Source organism: Myotis brandtii, unplaced genomic scaffold (assembly GCF_000412655.1).
Source record: "Myotis brandtii unplaced genomic scaffold, ASM41265v1 scaffold1257, whole genome shotgun sequence".
Taxonomy (NCBI): domain Eukaryota; kingdom Metazoa; phylum Chordata; class Mammalia; order Chiroptera; family Vespertilionidae; genus Myotis; species Myotis brandtii.
Genome location: NW_005354414.1, coordinates 28874 through 42810, shown reverse-complemented (window position 1 = coordinate 42810; position 13937 = coordinate 28874). Strand labels below are relative to the sequence as shown.

The 13937-nt window shown below is 38.1% G+C and overlaps 1 pseudogene; it reads right to left on the bottom strand.

The window, feature by feature from the left end:
- Positions 1-13921, bottom strand: part of LOC102246700 — a 20353-nt pseudogene extending 6432 nt beyond the window's left edge.
- Positions 13922-13937: the final 16 nt, after the last annotated feature.

Here is a 13937-nt window from a genome sequence, read left to right as displayed (position 1 = left end):
AACAAGTGAATCTAAAAATCAAGTGAATAAATAATCTGATGAACAGAATAAACTGGTGAATATAATAGAATCAGGGGCATAGAAAGGGAGTGGACTGACTATTCTCGGTGGGGAAAGGGGTGTGGGGGGTGCGGGAAGAGAATGGACAAAAATCATACACCTATGGATGAGGACAGTGGGGTTGGGGGGTAAGGGCAGAGGGTGGTGTGGGAACCGGGTGAAAGGGAGCTATAGAGGGAACAAAGAGGAACAACTGTAATAATCTGAACAATAAAGATTTAATTTTTTTAAAAAAAGAGACACCACAATAAAACTGATAGGAGGCACAGAGATGTGGAGCCTGCAGGTCTCACACTTATGTGTGGCCATTAAGAATTGGAGGTATATTACAGTGGCTGAGTGTCCTCCTGTGGAATGATGGGTCCCAGTCCACATTCGGTTTTCCCGTTCAAGAAACCAGGACCAGGAAGAGAAATTCCCACAATGTCTTTCTGTGAAAACCTGGAGGGATTGTGAATGAATGAGGAGGGCTTCAGGAGTCTCAGGTATTCCCTTTGAGGGGCTTAGGAAATGACTCACTTCTTCACAAACTCACCTACCCTAGTCTTGCAAGGGTAGCAGTTTGAAAGGCTCCAGGGATATACAGGGAGGAATGTAATTGAGTACTGTCAGAGCTAGGGTGAAGGGGAAAAGTTCAGGGTGAAGTGGGGGCAGTGCCCATGGCTCCTTTGATAAGCACTCTCTCCACCCAGCTGGCAGGCACAAGTGGGTACCAAATTTAAGCTCTCTAATAACATGGCTAACAATTTATACTAGAGGCCTGGTGCATGAATTTGTGCACAGGTGGGGTTCCTCAGCCTGGCCGGCAATTGAGGCCTATCAGGGGGCTGGCCATGGGGGGAGGGACCCCAGGAAGGTTGGCCAGCCAGGGTAAGGGGCTGCAGGCTGTTGACTGGCCGGCCCCGGCCCTGATCGGGGTTGGGGGGGGGCAATCAAGGGTGGGGCTGGCCACCCCTGCCCCCATTCAGGGAGGGGGCGCCTGATCAGAGGCAGGGCAGCTGGGGAGAGGGGCCACAGGCGGTTGGGGGGGCTGATCAAGTCCCAGATCAGGTCAGTTGACCACTGCAGTGGAACTCATAGCGACCAGTCATTCTGGTCATTCTGGTCGTTCCTCTGGTTGGTCACTGGGCTTTTATATATATAGATTACACTGGGAATTCCTTGAGATGCTACTCCAACCAGTTTTTACCTGATCCAATTGCTTTCAGCAGGTTTTCCACACAAGCAGCCTGTCTGAGCTCACAGCGACACTGTCTTAAAATCTTTGAAAGGCCTAGAAACCCCCACAAAGCAGTGGTTGGCCTTGGCATTCCCTGTACCTCTGGCTAAGCAACTCGAAATCTGGTATAAGCAGTGACCTGAATAGGCAAAGCAATCTTGAGAAAGAAGAACAAAATTGGAAGTATCATGCTACTTGATATGAAACTATACAGTAAATTATAGTAACCCAAACAGCATGGTATAGGCATAAAAACAGACACATAAGGTCACTGGAAAAGAATAGAGATACCAGATATAAACCTCCCCCTATATGGGTCATTTAATGTATGACAAAGGAAACAAGAATATGCAATTGGGTAAAGACAGTCTCTTCAGTAAATAGTATTGGGAAAACTGAACAGATCCATACAAAAATAATAAACACAAAATGGATTACAGACTAAAATATAAGACATGAAACCTAAAAGAAATCATAGGCAGTAAAGTCTTTGACATCATTCTTAGTAATATATATATTTTTTCATATGTCTTTTTAAGCAAGGAAAACAAAAGAAAAAAAAAAGAAATGTGTCTACATCAAACTAAATTGTTTGAAAGCATCTGCTAAAACAAAAAACCACCCTAGTGAACAGGAGAATATGTTTGCCAATAACACAAGATAGATCTGATATGGGATCAATATTTTTAAGGAATTCATACAATTTCACACATACACACACACACACACACACACACATACACACACACAATTAATATATCGAAAGGGGACCTGAATAGACACTTTTCCAAAGAGGACATACAGAGGACCAAAAAACATAAAAAGATGCTCAATATCACTAGTCATCAGGGAAATGCAAATTAGAACCACAATGAGATATCACCTCACACCTGTCAGAATGGCTATCATCAATGAATCAACAAACAAGTGTTGGCAAGGCTATGGAGAAAAGGGAACCATCATGCACTGTTGGTGGGATTTTAAGTTGATGCAGCCATCATGGAAAACAGTGAGGAGACTCCTCAAACAATTAAAAATAGAACTTCTGTATGACCCAGAAATTCTACTGCTGGTAATTTATCTGAAGAAATGCAGAACACTAATTTGAAAAGATATATGCACCCCACATTATTGCAGGATTATTTACAATAGCCTAGATATTAAGGCAACTTAAGTGTCTATCAATAGGTAATTGGCAAAGAAATGGTACATACATTCAATGAATATAATCAGCCATATAAAAGAATGAAATGTTGTCATTTGTGACAACATGGATGGAATGAGAGGGTATTATACTAAATGAAAGAAGGCAGACCAAGAAAGACAAATGCGATATGATTTCACTTTATGTGGAATCTAAAAAACAAAGGAAATGTAAAAACAAAATGGAAACAAACTTATAAATATAGAGAGCAAGTTGATGATTGCCAGATGGGAAGCAGTTTGGGGTGATTTGGGAAACAAGAAAGGGGATTATGAAGTACAAATTATCAGTTATAAAAACAGTCACAGGGGTTTAAAGTACAGCATAGAGAATAAAGCCAATAATACCGTAATAACTTTGTCTGGTGCTAGAAGGGTACTATACTTATTGGGGTGATAACTCTGTCAGTTATATAAATTTCTAATCACTATATTGTATACCTGAAACTAATATAATATTGTATGTCAACTGTAGTAAAAAAATTAAAAAGAAAACCAAAAGAAGCAGTGTGATGGCATCAGGGTGGACTGGGAATTGTAATGACGAGGCATCATATGGAAAGTCCTTTATTCACTTTGGCTCAGGTCCAAACCCTGTGAAATTATGAGGTCAGTAGACAGAGTGGCTTCCTCCCAAATTGATATATAATTGAAACACGACATTATAATAGTTTCAGGTATACAACTTAGTGAACCATTATTTGCATACATTGTGAAGTGATCACCACAATAAGTCGTTAAACATCCTTACTTTATCTATTTATATCAAAGGCTAATATGCTAAATGTCTGCCCAGGTAACAACATCACTTAGCAATACCCGGCTCCCTCTCCCTAGCAACCACTAGCCTCTGTGCAGTTTCTTCAGCCCAGGCTTTACAGCCAGGTGGAAACATTTCACACTTTAACCAAAGGTCTGTGAAGTGTTTTCCCATGCTTTATTTAATTTGATCCTCCCAGAAGTCCTGAAGTAGGTAGATAGGAGACTTGGTGGAATCCTATTTTCTTTTAATTAGCCAAAAAACGAAGATTTAGAAAGCTTAGAAACTTGACCCAACTGAAAAGAAGTAAGAAATGGTGGACCTTGAAAATGACTTCAAGTTTTCTCACAGCACAGAATATAGTCAAACACTGCTGCAGTTAAATCATTTATTTACCCTTTGTCCTCCCTGCAAAATCTACAACAATAATGTACTTCATGTTGATATTTACTGTTGTGTTACTGACAATTACCTGAAAGAGAAGTTGGGGGCTTCACTGGGCTGGAAAAAATTTAACTACATCAGAAAGCAGGTCTAATTAAGCACATTCATTCTATGTATATAAAAGGCCAAGTTGACTTGCACATGTGCGATACATATAAAGCTCTCGCTGGTGCCAATCAATCACATCTGTGTGTTTCGCTCTGTCATTATCGATCATGAATTTGGTTGACATGTCTATTATAGAGAAAGGGTGAATAGTAACATATTTCTTCTAATTAATTTCCTTTCAATGTGCACAAATTCATGCACTGGGTTATATAATTATAAACATTTATTTTTCTTTGGATGAGAAGTTGTAGGATTTACTCCCTATCATCGTTCAAATATGCAACCCAGTTTTATGCATGGTTCCTTTATCAGTAGTAGGGTTGACCAACAATGAGCAATGGTTAGTTCAATATGACTTTCCTCTACAAACTTGGGTTGCTATGGATAAAACATATACATAGCAAATCAATTGCCCACTAATGAGTTCAGCAGTCTCTGAACAGAGTTTTAAGCTGCTCATAATTTTTTTCAATGAGGGTTTGATTGTGCAAAAATATAGAAACAAAATATATTTGCTGTACTTTGACATTTTAATGAAGTTGCTTTTATTCCATATGAACTGAGAGATTTTTGTAACCTGTAAAATAGTCAAAGGCACACTCAAAGACCAACTTTCAGTGAAGGTGCTGATAGTGAGTAGAATTTTGATGTCTTCTAAGAGTTCTCTTCCCTGGTGTCCACTCCCTACATAGTCCTTGGACCCATGGCTATGATGAGTATTAATCCTATGATTAGATTATGTTACACAGCCCAGCTTGACTTTAAGATGGAAATTTTCAGGTGGGCATTACCTAACTACATGAGCCCTTTAAAAGAAGATTTCTCCAGTTGATGGCAGAGTAGGTAGTCACAGAAATTAGAAACAATACAAAAAGATATGATGAATCATTGCTGGCTTGAAGATGGAGGGGAGTTTCCCAGAACCTTCATTTGATCATATAAGCCCATTTGAACCTTGTTTTCAGCATGTGGTACACTGAGCAGGGCACCCATATCTTGTTCTGGAATGTGACCTGAAGAACTATGTGTTTTTGTACGCTGCTAAGCACGCGATCTATTGTTTTGCAACAATAGAACATAAAACATAATTTTTTAGAAAAAGCATGTACAGTATCCTATAGAGGCCAGTCACTCAGAACAATCGAGGCTCGTTCTACAGTTAGAAACACGTGAACTCAGGAGTCACAGAAAGGGAATCTAGGCATCATTATAGAAGAGCAATTTTCAGGAAGGATGTATGCTAAAATATCTTATCATAGGCTTCTCTGGAACACCTGGTTGTCATCCTTGAAGGAGCGCTCCATGAAGATTGCAATGGCTTCCCTCTCAGAGGTTGTGTGCAGGTCCAGTAGCTCCTGCAGCGTGTCTGTGGGGAAGCTCACCCTCTGGGCCATCTGCTCGCTGTAGTGGTTGGCTGCCATCTGTAGAGCCACTGAATTCTCTTGCTCAGCCAGAGTTGTCACCGTGTTCTCCAAACAAGGCACTACTCCACTGTTGATGGCATCCACATAGGCCTTTGCCAGAGTCCCCAGCCCTGAATGGCACATTATATTTAGGAAATTAAAAGGAATTTCTCACTCACTGTTTTACAAGCTTTCAAGATCAGCATTCTAAAAATTGCAACAATTTTACTGAAATGAAGTGTTCTTTTTTCTTTTTCTTCTCTCCATATTCCTCCTTGTTGCCTCCTCCTTTTGCTTTTATGTCTCTACTTTCTAAAAAAGACATTACTGTCTATTCTATTCACCCTTTTTTGATTTATGGATTCATCACATTCTAGTATGAAAATAATAATCTCATCTAACACATTCAAGAACTTCCTGGAATAATTTCCCATTAAAGTTATAAAATGAGTTTATCTTATAGGCAAGTAAAGTAGATAATTTGTGGGCACTATTCCAAACTGAATGTGGGTCCCCTTTTAAAAAAATCAAGAATTTCAGGACAGTGACACAAATATTAAACCAAGCCTGGGTCCATCTCAGCATAAGGCACTGTGTGTCTGCCCAGTTGGCATATCCGTGAATCTATCCCTGCACATAAAGCTATAGTTAAATTTTCTTCTCAAACGCGAATGAGATTTCAGAGCCTTATGTTCTGCTATATATTTTTTCTAACTGGTGTAAATTCTCAAAATATCTTGTGTGTCCTCAACAAGACACACTCATCTCATCGGTCTTCTCATCATCATGCAGATTCCTCTCCTTAACAGCAGCTTGTGCTTATGTCATTAGTGTATTAGTTTCATGAGATACAGTGGGCTTCAACAATCCCACATATAGGGAAACTTTAATGAAAAAAGCATGCATGTCTATGTGTGGCATGAATGTCTGTTTTTTCACATCACATGGAGAAGGGAACAAAATTACCAACAAATTCAAAGTGCAATCACACACACTGAACTGCAGAGAAACTTGCTGTAACAACGAAGACTCATGATTTCCAGTGATAATGATTTCTTTTCTTAGAGTCTTGGTTTTTGCATGTGTAAGGATATATTGACAGAAATTTTTGAATTGCTCCAGAAAATTCCATTCTAGTTGGTTTTCTGATATATGCTACACCTAGTGTAATATTTTTTTGTCATTTGTAGGCTGGTCAAAGACAAAGCACTTCAACCTTGGAAAGAACTTCCTGATATATTCTCTAGACACGTTGGATTTCTGGGTTTGGGGATCCTCGCCTATAAAAGAGAAAAAGACTAATCACTGATGAGGCAGTCTTCAGGCAAGATGGTTGAAGACATTCATTTCCAGGGATTTTTGCATCACTGTAACACTGGTTCCTGTAAGTCTCCTTTTATTTAATCATGCAAATCAACCTAATGCTAATAATCTACCTAAGCATAGAAATTTTACATTTATTTATTATTTATTTGTTTGTTTGTTTATTTATTTATTTATTATTTCCAGAGCCAGGAGCATAGAAAGTACTTCTGGAGAAGACAGGAGGAAGGCATCTAGCCCAAGTGAAGAAACTTATGGTTATTTTCCTTAGCCCTTCCATGGTGTCCAATGGTTTAACTGTTTATTATTTTTGAATGATAGATTAATCTCCAAAATGGTCACAAATACTTTTGGCATTATATTCCTCAGGCCATAAATAAAATGTGGGCACTAAAGTAAGAGTGAATTATTTTCTGGTAGAATTAAGGATACTTATGATACTTCTCAAAAAAGTTTCTTGTGAAGGACAGAAAATACTCAAAACAGTAAAGAGAAACTCCTAAAAATCAAAGTTAAAAAATACAAGGAATATAAATACGTTCATAGATTTTTTAGCAGACATCATCAAAAAGTAATGTTAACCTATGCCACTTGGAGACCACACCTGTTTTTTTATATCAATTTATATTGAATGTGACAATGTCACAGAGTGTGATTCTAGGCATATATCATCTGTTCAATAAAAATTTTTTGAATAAATAAATAAATTATTAAATAAGAAAAAAATTGATAAGTTCATAGGTACTACCTATTATTCTCCCTGCTAAATGTACTCAGTATTAAGAGTTTATTGTTTCAACATGACAAAATATTGTATGAGGCTATAGAATGAAGAAAGCGATGTTATGAAAAACAAATAATAAAGGATTTGACAGTCTTATAGGAAGGATATGTCAATTTTTTTTGGGGGGGGATATTCATATAAATATCCTTTATATGAAGAATGTTAACCATGCAGACTATTAAAATAGACAATATGAAATGTACTTCAAAAATGAAGTCATTGTGATTCTGTGTTTATCATCTTCTATACTAATGAGCATTTTTTGCTAAATAGAAATAGATGAGCTCTGAACAATAAGTAACGAAAATATTTGAGCCTTAAGAAGTTTTAGCACTGGTTATAATCCTCTTAACTTATTTTTCATGGTGTCAATTTTTCTAAAATCATTTTGTCTAATAATGGATTCTACATTTTCTCAGCCAACTTAAATTCTGGTCACTTGAGTTTTTTTCAGTAATAACAACTGAAACCATACCCACCTGTCATACACATATCACCATTAGCATGGGCCTCAATTCAATAAAAATAAAGATTGACCTAAGTGCTGAGAAACAGGCTCAGTTGGTCCCACCTTCTACTGAACCCTCTGCCACTCAGACCATCCTCTGGTAACTGGAATGAACTTCAAGGAATTCTCCAGGCACTCATCTACAGTGATGGTGCGTCCATCTAACTCCAGCTCCAGCGTGAAATCCCGTACAACCCAAACAAAGTCTGGAAAGAAACTTGCAAACTCGGCTGAGTCATCTCCTTCACCAGAGCTGGGAGAGGACTTTGTCCTGATTAGCTTTGTTAGTTCAGTCACATAGCTGGGATCTTAGCTAAGGAATGAGAAGTGCTCCACGCTAAAATTTCCAGATCTCACCCAGAAACACTTTTTATTAACATTCCTATTCACCCTGTGTTCTTTTCACTCAACCATGATTATTGAAATGAGAAAACAACAACAACAAAAATAGTCTCAGTTACATTCCCATAGCCTCCATGGCACATGGTGGTTGGGTTCCTGGAAGGATACTGCAGCTGCTCCAGGGCCTGGTAGTTGATGTGGTTCATGCTGTTGTAGATAAACATGCTGCTCAGAAGCACGGCCAGGGCAAAGATCCACAAGTCATTCTTAGGGTCGCCCTAGAAAGTGCATTACAGCAGGGGACTTGGATGTCTATTGTTTTTTTTATTTGTTTTTATTTTTAAAAATGAAAATGAAAGCTAAAAATTTTTTAAAAATAGGGTTTTTTGGCTAATACTCACTTGAGGATACTTTTTCCATTGATTTTTTAGAGAGAGTGGAATGAATGAAATGGAGGAAGGAAAGAAGGGAGAGAGGAAAAGAGAGAAAGAGAGAGAGAGAGAGAGGGAGAGAGAGACATAGATGTGAGAGAGATATAGATGTGAGAGAGACATATCCATTGGTTGCCACCCGCTCCCACCTTCCTCGGGACTGGAATTGAACTTGCAACCCAGGTACGTGCTCTTGACGGGAAATTGAAACTTCAACCCTTCAGTGCACAGGCCAACGCTCTAACCACTGAGTAACATCAGCCAGGGCAAAAAACTACCATTTTAATCAAAATTTTACTTTAAAGATGTAAAAATAAAATGAAAATGTTAAATAGTTATTTTAAAAAAATACACTTACTATAAAATTAATGAGAGAAAAATTCTCAAAGCCAAACTGTAAATGATGCCTGTTTTCTAAATGTGAACAGAGTAATGCAAGGTTTAAGTGTATAAGTGTCTTTCTCTCAACAGACACATTTTTCCAATTTATCTCTCATCTTACAATATAATCCATCACTAACATACAAATTACACCTAAATCTAGACTTACTTAGGTTTTAGTCTGTTTTTTGTTTGTTTGTTTGTTTGTTTTTTCACAAAAACAAGCTTGGTAGCTATGAGTTCATATTAAATTGTGTCTTATGGCTCAATTCAAATTCCAGAATTATGTTTATCATCACATAAACAACAATGAAAATAAAACCGGAAGGGAGCCCAGTGTAATAAGTGATCTAAAACAAGTGGAACAATGGTGGGAAATGAAACATTAAGCTACAGAAGCTGACTTTTATTTCAGTCGGAAACCATGAAGCCTTCTAGTGTCATGCGATATACAAATTGTACTCTCTCTGCAACAGCCTTAGTGTCTCAAACGCTAGGAACTAGTAAAAACTTTAAGCTTGACGAACTCCAATGTGGAAATGCTACTGGAAGCATTTGACCTGAAGTGACTGAGCAGGTACTTAAAAAAGTAAATGCATGAAAAACCTGAGAGCATGAGACATCCTTTAAGAAAGGGACCTTTAAATGAACTGCTGACTCTGGAGGGCCTCTACCCTTCACTTCTAATTAAGCAGGGAAGAAAAACAGAGACTGGCTAATTTGTTGGGTTTTCTTAATCCAAATAAAATGCTAACTTAATGGAATCCTTAGTTATTCAAAGTCATAGGTGAACCACACAGTAAGCCAAGGATAACAATCCAGATCTATTGTTAAAAGTACAAGTTCATGTACAGAATTATCATAATGCCATTTTAAATATTATCTACTTTTTTAAAAACCACAAATCTTCATCATTTAGGCAAAAAACAAATTTCACTTTTCTTCAAAGAGATGTCAATGGTAAATGTGATTAAAACATTTGAGTAAAACCTTTTGTCATTTTTTTCCTTGACCTACTGAATATTTTCCAGTACTATTTTGTAGTTTCATTGGATGACTTTGGGAAAATAACATGGCAAATATTGCTGTTATATAAAAAAAAGAGGGCTCTCATTTATAAGCAAACCTGGAACTTAGAAGGCCGTTGGAAATATGTCAGTGAAGAGCTCATTTAAAAACTATTCAGCATTTAGTATGTAGAGAATTAGAATGCACAATTGAAGACTGTAGTTCTTGAAGAAGTGTGATAAAACCTCATTTATCAAAAGACCTTGGTGTCAAAGAGTGCCCTTACACCCTCTTCTAACTCTGTAGTAATACATCAGATTTGGATTTCCCTGGGTCTACTACTTCCTTTAAAAAAAAACAGAACAAGGGTATTGAGCTACAACTACAACTGACTAGTTCAAAAACTGTTTTAAAAGTTAGGTTTGTATATTATAAATTGTACATTCAAAACATCTCTTACAGTCCAAGGTTAGTAACCCAGCAGCTTAAATCAAAAGTTTTCTCACCTAGGTCCCAGTACATGGATGACGGACTCAAGTACTTACTATCCTGGAAAGTAGAGATCAAGAAAGTATTTATTGGTCAAAGCTTAAGTTACACAGGATGTGCCCTTGAATCAGATCCCTCCTCAAAATCAAGCACTCCTTTACTGACAGCACTTTGTAAATCACACTAAGAAAAGCACTCCAGATGGCAAGAGCTAACACATTTGAAATGTGGTCACTGTAGCTTTTTACCTGAACTGCAGAAGCAATCATGGAAGATGGACTGGATCAAGCCTTCCCCAATGTTGTAGGACTGAGTGAGTCAGTGAGCTCACCAATAAAATTATAGTAAATTAGAAATATGCTTATATAAACCAGAGAGGCAGAACTATAAGGCCCTGAGGGAAGGAAACTATCCACAAAACTAGAGGCTTTTTAAATTTAGATTTTCTAAATTCATTCTCCCTCCCCACCTTTTTTTTTTTCCTTTTCAGTAATGGAAGCCAAAGATGCATTAGTGCTACTTTCAACTTAGACTCACAATAACATAAATAAGTAGAAAAGATTGAATTGCAAGTCATACTACAAATACAAAATACTTATATTATCCCATAATAGTGCTTTTTGTGGGTCTAACTCGTGTTTTTAGAGAAGTAAGTACAAAATTCTTCTTTAAAAAATACATATTCCTGGTGTAGCTGAAGCTTTTCTGGAGATTTTTAAGTAGATTATTTCACTGTAATCCATTTTCATGGGTCCTACCTCCAACCCTATTAATCTCTTACAATTTAAGTAGTATGTCCCATGGATTATAGTTTCCTCTGGGAATGACTAGATTAGGATCTCAATTTTTGTATCCCTGATACTCTGTTCTGATAACACTGCATATTACTTAATCCTCAACTATGCTCTTGGTCTTTGCTTCATTCACTGCCATATCTGCAGTACCTAACACAAAGCCCTGAATGCAGCTGTCCAATAAGTATTTAACTTGTACTTGTTGCCCCAGTGTAAAATTAAAAGATCTATTCTTAATCAAAGTATTGAGGTTACCAAGAAAGTAAGTTCTACAAAGTAGAAGTTTGCCTCATTATTCCTAATTGAATTTGTAGCTTAGAGAAATACATCGTGAAAGTTGAGGTGGCAAATTAAAATGTAAGTGGAGTATCAAGAACAAAAAATTCTTTGCCTTACCTTTTCCACATCGCCCAGGCCCTCAGTGTCCAGAAGGACCAGAGGGTGGTTGGGCTTGGAGGGGTGGGGTACACACCACATCCAGATGCCTTTGGTTTCAGACTGCACTGTGGAGCCCAGACAGAATCTTACAAAGGAAGAGGAGAAAGTATTATAGAGTAACAGCAGATAGTCCAGGCTGCCCATAGGTTACATTGGTTAAACTTGTCAGAATGTGAGTGCCAGGTTGGGAGAAAGGAGATAGGTTGCTTTCATTTCAGCAAGAACAGCCTATCCAAATATTTATACATATTAAGGACCTTCTCAAGAAACACTTTATGTCCTCTATTTACCTCATTCTATCATTTGTAGTTCAAGTTATGTCACATTACAGAACTAATATAACCTCTACTGACCTTTATGTGTGTGTGTGTGTGTGTGTGTGTGTGTGTGTGTGTGTGTGTGTGTATTTAATCCTCATCCAAGGACATGTTTATTGATTTTAGAGAGAGGAAGGGAGATAATAGATAGATAGATAGATAGATAGATAGATAGATAGATAGATAGATAGAATTAGATAGATAGATAGATAGATAGATAGATAGATAGATAGATAGATAGATAAAATTTGACATGAGAGAGGGAAACATTGATTTGCTGCCTGTTATACACACACCAACTTGGGACTGAACCTGCAACCTAGGTATGTGCCCTCACCCAGAATCAAACCTGTGACCTTTTGGTATACAGGACAATGCTCCAACCAACTGAGCCCCCCAGCCATGGCTTCCCCCCCCCCCCCAGCCATGGCTTCACTTTTATATTCTTTTCTGACACTGAAGAGCTCAATCAATGGGAGGTATTAAAAGGAGACCAGAGGTCAGACATATGTTCTCCTCACTTTCCTCCTAGTGAGCCATGGTGTCCTAGTGCCTCTGTTCCTTTACCTTTGGTCACACCCCCTTCCATGCTATATCTCCTGTCTTTGCCACATTCTGTTATCCACTTTTGCTTGCCACATCTGCAATAGTAGTTTTAGAGTCTACCTGGCCATTGCTATTGCCACTGTCTGTATGCATCCTCATCCCACATTGTTTCTTTGTGCTGTGCTTATGCCCTTGTAAATCATCCCTCATTAAATGTTCTTAAGTACCCCCAAGTTGGTCATCTGAGTCCTGCCAGGACCTGGATAATACAGCAGCTTTTGTTGGATTTTTTCCCTCCCCTTTACCCTTGTATTTTTCTCAATTTTTTTTCTCTTCTAAAAAATGATGAGTTCTTTCCTCACTGCTTCAAATGGGGACAAAATGGAGGGGAAAACAGAAAAGACTTGTGAGATTCTTCTAGATACTCTTTCCAAAGGCAGAAATTAAATACACAGTGAGAGAGAATGTGAGGTATATGCCAAGGAACCCACTGATGATATATCTTGTCCCACATTCCAGGATTTTGACCGTCTGCCATATTCCAATGTCTCCTTCAATGAAGAATGAAAATGAACATGATAAAATACCTAGGGGAGGTTGAATCAGCATTCCTGAAGCCATTCAATTTCTACATTCAGAGTATGTTCCACAGACAGAATATAAAGCCTGAGGTGGTCTGTATTCTTCCACATGTAATAGTATTTGATTATTTTCTGACTAATCCATAGTAATCTGAAGTTCACATTACCCCAGCAAAGAAAGGCAGAGTATATTTGGAGGTCATTGGTCTAAGCTTTGGGAGGTAAAATAAGTTGTCAACAAAGAGAGAGAGAGAGAGAGAGGGAGAGAAAATTCATCAAAGTTTTGCATTGAAATGGAGCAAACAATTTATGGTAGCCCCATTGAAATATGGGATATACAGAATATACTGCTATTTGCTTTACCTCCTATCCCCTTTTAAAAACAACAACTATTGACAATATTTGTATGCTAGAGTTTAGAGCAGAAGTAATGTAGGAGAAAGGAGGGGAATACTTTCTGGAGCTGAGCTGACTAATGGGTGGATCTTTGATAGGGCTAGGGAACTCTTTATGAGTGAGATTTTGTGGACAGATGAGGTTGAAGTTATAAATCTAGCAATGAAACTTAGAAGTTTTCTTCACTGAGAGAAATGAGGCTCTTTTTTAAGGATGACCTCAAGAGAGGCATGATCAGCCTCTGTTATCACTGTCTCCAAGCAAATGGCCCTGCCCCAGAACAATACTCACCCTGGTTCTGTCCTGCCAGGCGGTTCATCAGCTAGGATTTTCCTGTCCGATACAGACCTGCGATGGCCACCACCACCACAGGCTGAGAGATCTTGTCTAGAATCTCCAGTG